This window comes from Canis lupus, chromosome 11 (genome assembly GCF_011100685.1).
Source record: "Canis lupus familiaris isolate Mischka breed German Shepherd chromosome 11, alternate assembly UU_Cfam_GSD_1.0, whole genome shotgun sequence".
Classification (NCBI taxonomy): domain Eukaryota; kingdom Metazoa; phylum Chordata; class Mammalia; order Carnivora; family Canidae; genus Canis; species Canis lupus.
In genome coordinates this window covers 36,501,458-36,514,989 of record NC_049232.1, presented here as the reverse complement: position 1 = coordinate 36,514,989, position 13,532 = coordinate 36,501,458, and the positions used below count along the sequence as shown (strand labels likewise).

The window sequence follows — 13,532 nt, the reverse complement described above, 5'->3', positions numbered from 1 at the left end:
GAAAATGTGTAGCAAGAGATCATGAACAGTCATTTAAAGCAATTGGAGCTGAGAATGGAGATCTGAGAAAAGAGGTTGGAAAGAGGATTATGTTTTCATTATGGAGGGTTTTGTGGGCCTGGCTTCAGTGTTTAGACTTTATTTGTAGCCAATGGAAGCTGTGTTAAGCAAAGGTGTGGTATGATACTAAGCCATGTCTGAAGGCATAAAATCTGGAAATGAGGGAGGGGGAAAGGCTAGAATGAGAAAGACTGGAGCTTAGGGTGGCAAAATGTTGTAGCTGTGCAGGTGAGAGGCTGGGGGTCTGATACTAGAATCTTGGCAGTAGAAGTGGAGGGGAACAGATGTGAGAGCCACTGAGGAGGCAACACCATAGGCCTTGTTGGTTTGACAGCTTGGCCAGACTTTCAAAGGCATAGTAGCCAGGATATGCTGGGTCATGCTGCAATAACAAATTAATCTTGAAATCTCAGTTTTTAACAAAACAAAATTTTACTGACCTCATGTTTTACATCCAAGACTGATTGGCAGGGGGCTCCATTGCACTCAGTCACTCAGGGATGGGTTGAAAGAGGCTCTGTTATCTCTCAGCTGCATCACGGAGCATGTGGCTTACTGAACACTAAAGAAGAAGGAGAGACGGATGCAAGCAGAGCAAAGACCTTTAACTGATTTGACATCAACATAACCTCCACTCACAGTCTGTTGCCCTGAACTAGTCACGTCTAACTAAATATCTATAAGGGAGGTTGGGAAAGTAGGGGAGAACATGGACTATTTGGGAAGCTTTCCTTTTCTTAGCTATGATAAGGCAATTTCGGCATTTCATCCAGAGAAAGAAATTAAGAAGTCACATACCTGAGTTGCTCCAAACCTATTTATCTTCCTCAACAACCTCAGAAGTTTTTAGAAATACAAATATTTTTATGGAGTGACCTGTCTTCTGGGAACCTCCAGTAACTCCTTTGGAAGTCTTCTTTCTGAGTCTTGAACAGAGACTTCCCTCCAAAAGAATCATGGCTGTTGTCAAACAGACACACTGTTGCAGGCATCAAGTATTTACTATATGTCCACCAAGCCCCAAGCATTCCTCTAGGTCCTGGGGATTGCACCTTTCTGGAACTTCTGTTTAGTTGGGGAGAAATACAGCTAGGCAGCACACAGCTGGAATTTTAGCCAGGATTTCATACTCCAAACTCTTTGCACTGACATGTTATCTTTGTTCTTCAAATGAAATCTTCTAGCTTTCTCTCATTGCCACCACCTAAAGCACTAGCTCTTTCCCAATCATCCTTGAAAACCCCTAACAAGCCCAAACTTATTGGGTAGCATGAGGGGGTCTGTAGCTATGGGGAGATGAAGATGATAAGGCTCTATCTTCACTTTCAGAGGGGCTTCTGGTCTATTTCTTGGGTGCTAATCTGTCTTTTTCTGATGTGTTCCCCAGTCTTTGTTTTACAAAATTTCAGGCCAATGCAAGAGCAGTTGAGCTACCGTGATGGTACCCTGGCCAGGAAAGAGAACACCTCTTTTCGCCCCCCTTTGTGAAGGGCAGGAAGATATTCAGGAACTTGATGGGGGTACTTTCCACCCCTGCACAATACAGAACTATTGTATTAACCAAAAAAAATCTGGTTCCAGGCCAAATCTAAAGCCATCTTCTTTTTGCTCCTAGGGACAGCGGCTCCACCAGAAAATAGTTGGAATCGTTGGGGCAGAAAATAGAAGGCTCTCTTGGAACACAGTGCCTCTGATCCCACTCCTTTTATGCCCCAGGAAAAGAAAAGAGGCCCATGTGAAAACCCCTCCTGGGGCTTCCCAACCAGTTAAACATGAGGGAGAGGAGAAAAGGGGAAAAAATTCTAAATAAAAGCAAAGTCTTTGAAAAACTTCAAAGAAACATTTCTCCTGTTCAGAAGTCAAGAGCACATCTGGCTGGCGGTGAAAAGAGAAGTGGTGTCATCTGGGCAAAAATGTTCTTTTCAAATATGTCCTTTAAGAAAAAGCAAGAAAGGAGAGTACAAGAGATTGAGAGGAGAGAAATAATGCAAAGAGGGAAGGGAAGTTAAAGGGAAAAAGAAAAAAGGAAAAACCTCCTAAATCTTGTAATGTTTTAGGAGGGCTTATTAGAGTGAAAATTAAGTGTCATACAGAGCTCTGCTCCAGTATTGATGGCCTTTATTCAAAGAGCCATCACCCTGTAAACTCACTTTAACAACTCCCTTCAGATGAAATATAAAAATTAAAGACATTTACAACACAGCTTAGTAGCAGATGTAGTCGTCCTATTGGGGCTTAGATCAAATAGTGATGTAAACCCCAGCAGGATAACAGGTCTTATGAAAAAGTCCTTAACAACAGCCCCCAAAAATCTTGGAAATCTTACAAAACATGTTTCCCATTCTCTCCCAACCTCAAGGGTCCCCCTTCCTTCCCCAACCCCTCCTCTGATCTGCTAGACTCCTTTTCCATCGTCATCCTTGTCTGGAGTTCTTATGAGTCACTCTACACTTAGCAACTGGACCCAAAAAAAAAAAAAAAAAAATCTGGTTGGGCTTCTGGTTATCTTCTCCATCTAGTCATCTGCCTCCATCATTACCTGGGGGAGCGCCAGGGTGAGGGATGTGCTGAGCAGTCTGGGAAAAAGGACTGAAATCTACATATAGCTCGAATGGGGATTGAGGTCTGACCTTCACCTTGGTCCATTTTTCCCTGTTTGCCTTTCCTCCTTCTTCATCTCTCATTTTTCCACCCAGAGGAGCCTGAAAAGAGGTTTCCAATTTGATTTAGAGGCTGGGTCCTCACTAGTCTGGGAGACATTTATATCTGTTATATTGTAATGATGGCAGGTGAGGGCCTTCTCTCTAATCTACCCTTTCCAAAGAAGACTTTCTTGAGGATTTATTCTGGGAGCCACCTTCATCCACTCATGCACACCATGCACCCATTCACTCACTCATTATTTTGAAAAGTACTATGACATGCCAGGCACCGGGAAAGTGCTGGAGGCATGGACGTGATCGTCCTGTTGGTTATGGTTTTCTTTGTCCTCAAGCTGACATGTCCATGGACTGGCTTTAGGAAAGAGAAAAAGTTTAGAGAATGAAAGTGGAGAGGTATAAGTATGGTCTATCTGAGAATTTCTGGTCGTTAGGTTCAGTTTTTCTGTGGCCCCAACTCTTACGAAAGAAGCCAATGACTTCTCTTGCCCCCACCACAGTATATGAAAAAAGAGTCAAGTTGCCCTCTAGGCCCAGGGGCTTATCCCCAGACTCCTCTTTTCTGGCAGATGATCACTTAGCCAGTGATTTGGGAGTGACGGTGTTAGATCTTTGGCCACAGCTGGCCCTTGGATGAGACAGAGGCCAAGAGGCTGGAAAATAAGGAAGAATCTAAAGGGTCTTCATGAACAAGAGAGCAAATCCTGACCCTGTAATGAGCTCTACTTTGAGGGTAGGTCAAGGCCCTGCTTCATTGGGAGCAACCTGATAAGAAAACCAAAATAAAATGTTATCACCTCAGCTGGCTGAACCAAGGCCAGTGAGAAAATTGTCCTAGGGAGCCCTGAAAGCAGTAAACGAGAAGCTAGCTTGGATGTCACATGGAGCTTAAGAAGGTTGGAGACATTCCAGGGCTAAGTGGGGGCCTTCTAAGGTCATGCAGTCTAGAGTTTTCCAACACCCAAGCCAACATTTACAGCTTGAACTCATGCCCTCCCTGCCCTCTTCTCCTTTGCTTTACCCAAGAGATCTGCAATATGATTGGGTTGCAAATTTTGTCTGGTCCATCCCCATACCTCCCAGCAGGCTTGGCTGGATTTTGTTTCACACATGGTCTAATCTGAAAACAAACACTGGAAATCAGCTGCTAGGGTGGGAGGCCATGTTGATATGACCAGTGATCAAGGAAGGTCCCCTCTCTGGATCCCTGCAAGGAATGACTTCAAAGGTACTTTCCTCATACTCACTACGTATCCTCCTCCTTGCACATGTACACTCACCGACCTAACAGACAGCCACAATCCCAGTGGATTACTTCACTATGCTCTGGGCCATTTGGTCAGAGAGGAGGCAGCATTTACCTCCACTAGTGCAAGGTCAAGCCTGTGAAGAGTGTGTGTGTGCTTATGTAAAGAATCAAAGAAGATAATAGTTGCAGCCTATGTCACAGGCGTGGACTAATCTTCGATTAAATAATGATATTCAGATGACATTTCTTGGCAACTGGCAGACCAGCTGGAAAAATAAGTCAAAATTTCCACAGAGAATAGACCGTTTTGCCATCCAAAGCTGGCCAAGTACAAACAGCAAAGGTTCTAAATACATGTGAATAAAAAGGTCCCAGCACGCTGGCTTGTAAAGAGGCTCCCTCTTCTCCTCATAGAACTGTACATACTAGTTTGCAGATATGTGGAAAGTGCACAGGTGAATTTAAAATCTGCTCCCCCTACTTGTCTGTCCTCTTCTTCCTGGGTATTCTGACCTTTGAAACTTTCTAGTCCAGCTTTTCATTTTTCAGATGAGGAACTGATGTCCAAAGAGCTGGGGAGCTTGAGGGACTTGTCCGAGGCTACACAGCAAGCAGGAGTCTTGATTCTCATCCCAGGGCTCTTTTTGCATACATTCTGAACTCCACAGAGCTGGTTGGTGGAATCTGTAAGCATCCATCATGGGAGGCATGCATATGCACAGGAATTAGTGGCATTGCACTGATGTGTTAAAGGTACACGTGTGTAACATGACCCAATGGAAAGACTCTGTCTTGGACCTGATATAATGTCAGAATCTCAAAAGAAAAATGATGGAGACTCTAACACAGGGACTATTTATGAAGAGGCTGATGGAGTCAAAGGAAGCTGACAAGGGATGGGACAGAAACCCATTAGCAACAGTAGAGAGTTCTTCTGGTTCCTAGACCTGAAGGTGGCTAGTGGAGGGAGAGGTTTCTTAAACCCAAAGAGAGTAAGGTTGTTCTTTGCTAGGGAGCTCAGGCAACCAAGGTGGCCTGCCTGGAGGAAGCTGGGAATCAATACTGTGACTTTCCCTTTCCCCATTCTTTCAAATCCTGCTTGTGCCTCCTGTTGCATGAAGCCAACAAAAGCTAAAGGCATGGGGGGCTATGATGTGGGCCATAAGTCGGGCCTCCCTGTGGAAAAGAGTGGTGAGTGGGTCTAGAGGAACAAATAGGATATCCTGCATGTCTGGGTTCAAACCTCAAGTAGCTCTACTACTTTACCAGTGCTGTGACTTGGGACCAGTGACCCAAGTTTCTGCTCTTGGTTTCCTCATCTATATGATGGTTATCATGCGGGATCCCTGGGTGGCGCAGCGGTTTGGCGCCTGCCTTTGGCCCAGGGCGCGATCCTGGAGACCCGGGATCGAATCCCATGTCGGCCCTCAGTGCATGGAGCCTGCTTCTCGCTCTGCCTATGTCTCTGCCTCTCTCTCTCTCTCTGTCTCTCTCTCTCTGTGACTATCATAAATAAATAAAAAATTAAAAAAAAAACTTCTGAAAAAAAAAAAAAAAGATGGTTATAATGCCACCCGCCCTGAGAGGTGAAGTGACTCTTAGGGCTGCTATCCCGTGCAGCTTCAAGCTCAATGCCCAGCACTCTGGAGCAGTCCTCTCTCCTCTCAGCAACGTCAGAGGCCCCTGGACAATCTGGCAGTATAAACCTGAAGCCTTTCAGTTTTGTAGACTTTTGATCCAGTCATTCTGCTTCTAGGAATTAGTTTCAAGGAACTAATCTGGCAAATACACAAATTTATAAGTTTTTTTTCTTTTTTTGCCACACCACTACTTAAAACGTGAAGATTGGGAGCAGATTGACTGTCTATATCCATCAGAACTTCTAGATGCAAACAATAGAAACTGATTCTGGTTGAATTATGCAGAAAAGGAATTTATTGAAGGGATACTGGATGACTCACAATTGCTAGGAGAGGCCAGGTTGCCTTGGTGGTTGAAAACAATTGGCCTTCTCCTCTTGCACACTGGGGTTTGTGGCTGATGATTTGTGAGCAGTAATGTATAAACCATGCCCCCAGACACCCAGAGGATTCATATCAAATTATGTGGGCAAACCAACTTGCCCCTTACCACCCAAAGTCATGTTTCGTAGGCAAATTCCAGATGCACAAACAGAATGAGGGAGATGTGCCTGGCAACAGCACTTATAGAAAGAGTTGCAGACATTGCTCACCAGTGAGCTCCACACCAAGCACAGACTGGGATTCTTAAAGGAGCTGGTCACCCCACTCCAGTTCACAAAGGAGGTCAGATAGACTGAAGTGATCCTGGGGGAAAAGTGGACCCAATAGGGGTACTTTGACCCAAACCTGCTTGTGCCTGGAATGTTGATGCCCAGGTCCCTTTTACTGGGCCTCTGTGCCCACTCAGATGCTCTGTTGGGTGACAGCTCACGGTTGCCCACCTTGGCTGAGCTAAGGGGATGACTTGCTTGAGCAAGGTTTCTTCATCCTCAGACCCCCAAGATTCAGGCAAAAGCCAGACTTTTCTCCTCTCTCCTTCTTTAGTTTTCCTTCCTCCCTTCCTTATCAGTTTTCCTTGAGGAGCACTTGCCCCTTTGATAAATCAGCTGTCCTCAATCCTTATCTCAAGCTCTGCTCCTAGGAAAAGGGGCCTAAGTCATTGACTTAGGTTTATGCTTGGCCTTGAATTCCTTCTTGCATCTGTGCCTGAGGCCTGGTTTCTGCCCTCATTTGGCTCCTAGCCTCTGCTGTCACCAAGCCCAGTATGATAGTGAAGGAGAAAAGGCACACAGTGTTGTTGGAAGGATAGGCATTCACTTAGGGGTGCTATTTTGTTTTGGTCCTCTCACAGAAGGAGCCAGATCTCAAGTGATCAGCCTGGGTTGCCTCTCTCTCCTGTGACCTCCCAGTACCCTGTGTCTCCCTCTACTGTCACATACACCAATCACACTGTTTTATAGTATCTCCCTTCTTATCTTTCTCCTTGATGAGCCTGGGCTCTAGAGTGAGCAAAGTCTTTCTTAGTCTTACTCAAACTCAGAAATGGAAGTGATTGTCATTATTATTGACAGGCACACTGATAATCTTTGCCAAATGAATGAAAGAATCTTCAGAGGACAGGTCTCCCCCTGTTCAGGGGGTCAGTACCACTCTTTGAGGAGAGTGGATTTACCCCAAAGCCGGGCAGGGTTATCAGGGTAGCCCATAGATGAGCTTGAGCTGAGAAACGAATGAACACAGATTCTCATTACCTACAAGTCATTAAGTTGTGATTAGAAAAAAGGGAGAGAGGAAGGGATGATCATTTGTAAAGAGATACGACATCTGTATTCGTCCGTGCACAGATACCACACTGGCCCACGGGGCCACCTTTAATGAACAACATATGTTATGGTTTCTGTGGACCATATTGTATACCTGCTTTGTGCACAGTGTTACACAACACAAAGGAGATTTCCGTTGAGATGGCTGCCCCCAAGGACCTCACAATTTCAAACAAACAGGCAGTTATACGATATGTTATTTGTTTATTTACTGAGTGTTCACTATGTACCAGACGTGGCTTGAGACACTTCACGTGGATTAATCTTTTAATCCTCACTGCCACTGTCTGTGATAGGTAATTTTACAAAGATAAGAAGTGAGGCACAGGGAGGTTTATTAACTTCTCAAGAAAACAGCTCCAGAGTGGAAGAGGCAGGATTTGAACCCACACTGTTAGTGCCAGAGCCCCTCAAGACTCTATTGCAGTGCATTATTTCACTATGCTCTGGGCCATTCGGTCAAAGAAGAGGCAGTGTCTATGTCTAGAATGGGGAATCTGCAAAGAGATGTGAGTTAATTGCCACTAAATCCCACCCTCCTTGCTGAAAACTTTTGCTGATGTCCCGCTGGCTCACCAAAATCACTGTGTCCAAAATGGAAAGCATGCATCCTTTCCCTTGATCATCTGCCCCTTATCCTCATCCTGCTGGCCAACCGTGTCTGTCAATGATCTCAACCCTGGACCTCAGATTTGTCCTTGATCCTTCCTCCTCCCATGTCACCTGTAACATCTACCTGCTTGCTAGGTCTGCTGAATTCCACAGGAGATTTAACTCCAGGACTCAGCCCCCTCTCCCCACACCCCTGGCCCCCATTTGCTGGGATCACTGCAGTCGTCTCCAACGGCTTCCCAACTGTCATCCACTCATTCCTCAAGTCGATGCCCATCATGCTACCGCCTTTTCACCCAGTCTACCCCAGCCACTTTGCAAGTCCCCAGGAAGGGACTTGGACTCTGGTCCAATCCATCCCGGAGGCCAGGACTCTGCCTTTTTAAGAGTAATTCTGTCCAGGACTAGGAAGTGACTCATCTCCCCCAGGGCAGGGCAAGAGAGGCCAGCTGTATGCATCAGAAATCACACTGCTTTGCACACGTTCATTCCCATATGACTCACCTGGGAATCTTGGTGAAGTGCAGAGTCTGATTCAGTATGTCTTGGGTGGGGCCTGAGATTCAGCATTTCTGCTGAGTTCCTAGGGGAAGCAGCTGCTGCTGGTCCTCAGACCTGAGTTTGAACAGCAGGTACTAGAGGGCAGCGTCAAGGATGACAGCAGGGCTTTCTCCAAGCCACAATCGTAGGCCAGGACTAGTGGAGCTAGAGAAAAAAAATCAGCCGTGGAAGACTTTATCGAGCATTTCCTATAGGCCAGATGCCATGCTACGTGCTACCGAATATTGCTAAAAGTAGGTGCAGGGACGGCCGGGTGGCTCAGCGGTTTAGTGCCGCCTTCGGCCCAGGGCCTGATCCTGGAGACCCAGGATCGAGTCCCACATTGGGGTCCCTGCATGGAGCCTGCTTCTCCCTCTGCCTGTGTCTCTGCCTCTCTCTGTGTGTCTCTCATGAATAAATAAATAAAATCTGTAAAAAAAAAAAAAAAAAGAATATACATTAAAAAAAAAAATAAAAGTAGGTGCAATAATCAGAGATGCTCAGAGAGAGGTTCAGAGGCAGAGCAGGCCTGAGATCCCATCATCATTGCCTGGTTCTCATTACACGTCCTCCCTGTGAGCCCTTGTGGGAGGCATGGGGCCCTACTCACAATTCTCAAGGAACACCAGGCCCAGGCTGGGCTGCTGCGACCCCCACAGCACTGGCCACAGCGCACCTGGAGCAGGCAAGGCCACAGGACATGGGACCCTGGGTGTGAGGAGGCCAGAGTCAGAAGCTCTTGTCCTGAACAGAGACAGCACAGTGAGGCTGTGTGGTGGAAAACTCTAGACTGCTTGTCTTGTCCTGGTTCTACAGTAAAAATAAACAGTGTGACCCTGAGTAGCCTTTCCCCTCCCTCGGCTCCTTTTTTCATCCAGAAGGCCATGGACAGGACTGGATATGTAATCTTTGGGGTTCAGGATACAGTGAAAATGTGGGTCTCTTGTTAAAAACAATGACTATGAATTTCAAGATGGCAATGCAGGTCTCTAAATCCAGAGTGGGACGTTTCCCAGAGTGGGAAGAAGAGTGTGTGGCCTCACAGGTCACACACCCTCGAAGCCAGCCCTGGAGTAGGTGGGACAAAACAACATCTAATGTCCCTTCAAGCTCTAGTTTTCAATAAAGTTGGTTTCCTGCTATTTTCTGCAGTCATCCTCACTTTGCATATTTATAATTTAATGTCACCCAGAAAATATGTGTAGCAGCCTCTCCACCTGGCTCTGCCTCTCTCTGATGTCATAGGATCATCTCCCTCCTCTTCCCATCTGCTGTAACACCCGAAGACCTTGCACTGTTTGCTGTGTCGTGAATGCAAGAAATTGGCCCTGGCCTGTGGCCGTCCTGGAAGAGACGCAGGGTAGCATGGGTGGGAGGAGAACACGCCCTTCTTCTGCCCCGGACCCCATCCTGCGCAGATGGCTCCTTCGGTTCCCAGGTCTTTCCTGCCGCCCAAGAATCAGAACAGAGGCATTGAGAAGAGTGAGTCAGCAGCACAAGTCCTGTCCTTGCCTCCTACCCCCCCCCCCCCCCCCCCCAGGGACTGAATACCTCAGTTCCCAAACTCTCTGAGTCAGGGAGGTCGCCCCGAGGACATCTGCCTGTTTATCTGAGCCAGGCCTTGCAAGCAACAGCTGCTCAAACGAGCCCAGGAGGCATCACTTCCCGTGGCCAGGAGGCCGGACCAGGTGGACTCCTCGCTTTCCTCCCAGACGCCTGCAACGCTGCCCAGGTGGCTGAGCACAGGGAGGGCACTGGCCGCCCAGTACCATCCAGGGCCTGAGCCCAGGGCCCAGCAGAGCCCCTGCCAGCATCTCTTGGAATGCTGAGCGTCGGGGTTATCAAAGTGTAGGAGGCAGCCCACCGTGCAAACTGCTCTCTGAGAAACAGAAACACTGGCCTGAGTGTCTCTTAGGTTTTGCCACTGACCTTGGGGGAAACAAACAAACAAAAAAATTCATCTTTTCCCCTTGATCCTCTCTGGGCCTCAGTTTCCTTAACCAAAAAGTGAAAAAATCTTTGCCTCCTGCCCCAAGACAGAATGAATTGGTCCTTTTCTGGGATCCCCCAGCATACAATATTGTAACTTGATCGGGTACTTTCCCATCACAAGATGGTTGGTCCATCCTGTATCTGACTCCCCTTCTGGGTGATCAGCTCCATTGCGCAGGCAACGTATTTTAATCTTTCCCTGGGGCCCCTCTTCGCCCTACCCCTCCATTCTTGTGTGTCTTAGATGCTCAGACTGTACTGGGGACCCTCGTGCACAGGCTAGGGCCATCTTTCACATTTGGGAAGGTGAAAACACTACTCATCCCTGTGAGCCCTTGCGGAGCAAGGTGGGCTCTTGATGCTCCTCTCCTGTTCTCTCTGTCACTCTCCCCTAGTGGGTCAGGAACCGGGGAGCTGCATTCATGGGAACCAAGGCAAGGTTGGTATTATGAACCGCACCGAGCTCTCCTCTCTCCCCCAAATCCATCCTTCGAAGTCTTAATCTTCAATGTGATTATATTTAGAAATGGGCCTTTAAGGGAGTAATTAAGGTTAATTTTTTTTTTGAGATTTTATCCATTCATGAGAGACACAGAGAGAGAGAGAGAGAGAGAGGCAGAGACACAGACAGAGGGAGAAGCAGGCTCCATGTAGGGAGCCCGACGTGGGACTCGCTCCCAGGTCTCCAGGATCAGGCCCTGGGCCAAAGTTGGCGCCAAACCGCTGAGCCACCCGGGCTGCCCGAGTAATTAAGGTTAAATGACATCACAAAGGTAGGGTCTAATGCTATGGGCTGGTGTCCTGATAAGATAAGATGGCAGAGATCATTCTCTCCACACACCCACGGAGAAGAAGCCACATGATGAGGACACTTGGAGATGGTGGCTGTCTGCCAGCCAGGAAGAGGGCTCTTACCAGACATCAGCACTGCTGGCACCCTGGTCTTGGACTTCTGGTGTTCAGAACTGTGAGAAAACGAACTTCTGTCATGTGGGGCACCCAGCCTGTGGTGCCCTGTTATGGCAGCTCGAGCTGGCTAATACACCTGGCCTGTAGTTGGGCACCACCTACCTGGCACCGGAGTGGGGCCAGATGTCACAATATAGAGACTAAGGAAGAGGTTTCATGGTGAAGGGGAAATTACAAGAAGTCAGTGAGCCTGTGCTCACTGTGGCAGTGTGGATCCCCATCCTCCCACTGTGCCCGTGGGGTGGTGTTCTGGGCTGTGAGCTCTCACTGCCATGTGCCGATTCTGTCCATCCTGAGGATCTTTCCTTCTTATAGAATAAGCAAGAGAGGAATGTTGCCACTGTGGGCAGCGATCAGACCGCTTTAGTACAGGGCAGACTAGCCTGGGGGGCTGGCACTTACCAGAGCTGTCTGGGGACCCCAGCTCCTAGGACCTGGAGCCCTTGAGTTCATGTGAGCAAGGGCAGCTGAGCTCAGCCACAGGCCCTCCACGCTGGGAGGTCTGGTTCTCTGGGTGCCTGAAAGATCATTGCCTAAGCAACCTGGAGTGAGCGCTGGGATCATTCCCGACAACCCAGGTACTTTTGTTCAGGCATAAACCTGAGCAATCAGGAGAACAGTATTCCCCTGGGGTTGAGAAGCTGGTGGGCAAGAGATGGAACCCAAGAGAAGGTCAAATGCAGGGACCTTGCTAGTCACTTGATCAGCTGCCCTTCCCTATCAGGAGACGCTCCTTCCTAGAACAGATTTAGTTCTGACTAAGGGCATTCTCTCCACATGGTGGACAGATGAGGGGACAGGGCAGGACCCTGGGGCATGCATGTGATCATGGGCCACTGGGTATAGCCAGGCCTATGAGACCGCATGACTCAATGCTCCTGACCCACAGTGGCCTCCTCTGTCGAGCGGAGAGAGTGCTGAGGGGGCATGAAGTTTTAGTGCTCAGTGCTCAAGGGAGAGGGTCAGAGGCAAGACTCACCAGCCACCTGTGCCCAAGGCTTCCAGGGTGGTTGGGATGCACCCAGGCTACTTTCTCCCCAGCGCTGCCTGCCCTTATTAAAATGAATATATCTGGGGAGTGAGGGCCTATGATACAAAGCATATTTGGCTTTGCTTCTTCCCAAAGCCCTTGGGGGCTGAAGCAAGAGCCACCCATAGTGTGTGTGCACACATGATGGCACAGATGCATGTGTATGGGCTTGTGAGCACGTACTGGCTCTGGAGCCCAGGAGAATGGAGATGGGGCAGACGGCTGTGTCCCCGCCCTACTATCCTCCTCCCATGCTGACCACCTGGCCTGCTCCTACGGCTGTCGTCACCCACAGGGCTTTGTCTCCCATGGTGCTTTCTCTGCAGTCTGTCCAGGAGCAGCCAGGCCTTTGACGGCCCCCTCTGGCTGCCTTGTGAGGTCAGACTATGGGAGGCTAGCGGAGAGGCCAAAGATCAAGCATGACTCTACAGTTTCTCCTGTCTGTCCTGACCATACTCTGGGCAGTGTCTCAGCTTTGGTGGATTTCACTGTCACTTTCTGGTATTACCAAACAACCTCAAAATGTATACTAAAAAAAAAAAAAAAAAATGTATACTAAAAAATCCTGTCCAGGGGCACCTGGGTGGCTCTGTCAGTTAATCATTTGCCTTCTGCTCAGGTCATTATCCCAGAGTCCCTAGATCCAGCCCCATGTCAGGCTCCCTGCTTAGTGGGGAGCCTGCTTCTCCTTCTCCCTCTGCTCCTCTCCCCTCTCATACGCTCCCTCTCTCAAATAAATAAATTAAATTAAATTAAAAAGTCCAGTCCAGTCTAATCCAGAGTTTTACCCTCTCACCCAATTTAAGGCCTCTCCCTGTCCCAGCTGAGCCCCAACTCAGGGGAATGGGCTGTGTTTAGCTTCTTCCATGTAGCTTTAAGGTCTTGGGATTGGAACACAGAAAGGGTGACAGAGGCAGAAGAGGTCTTTCTCTCCTGGTCTGTTGTCACCTTGTCACCTGGCACTGGGGATCCTGGCACACATACAAATACTGGCTCATTTTCCTGTAATGAAAATGTGGGTCCTCCTGGGAGTCACCTGCTATGCCTCTACTTGGCATGGGCAACGCCATCTCT

The 13,532-nt window shown here is 48.2% G+C and overlaps 1 long non-coding RNA gene across 1 annotated transcript; it reads right to left on the bottom strand.

Annotated features, from left to right (window-relative positions):
• Nucleotides 1-495: 495 nt before the first annotated feature.
• Nucleotides 496-12,045, bottom strand: LOC111097940. Its single transcript, XR_005366399.1, has 6 exons — nt 11,831-12,045; nt 11,375-11,424; nt 9,685-9,912; nt 9,078-9,211; nt 8,432-8,632; nt 496-622 (listed from the first exon to the last, which is right to left on the bottom strand). It is a non-coding gene; the product is annotated as an uncharacterized LOC111097940 (long non-coding RNA).
• Between the last annotated feature and the right edge of the window lie 1,487 nt (nt 12,046-13,532).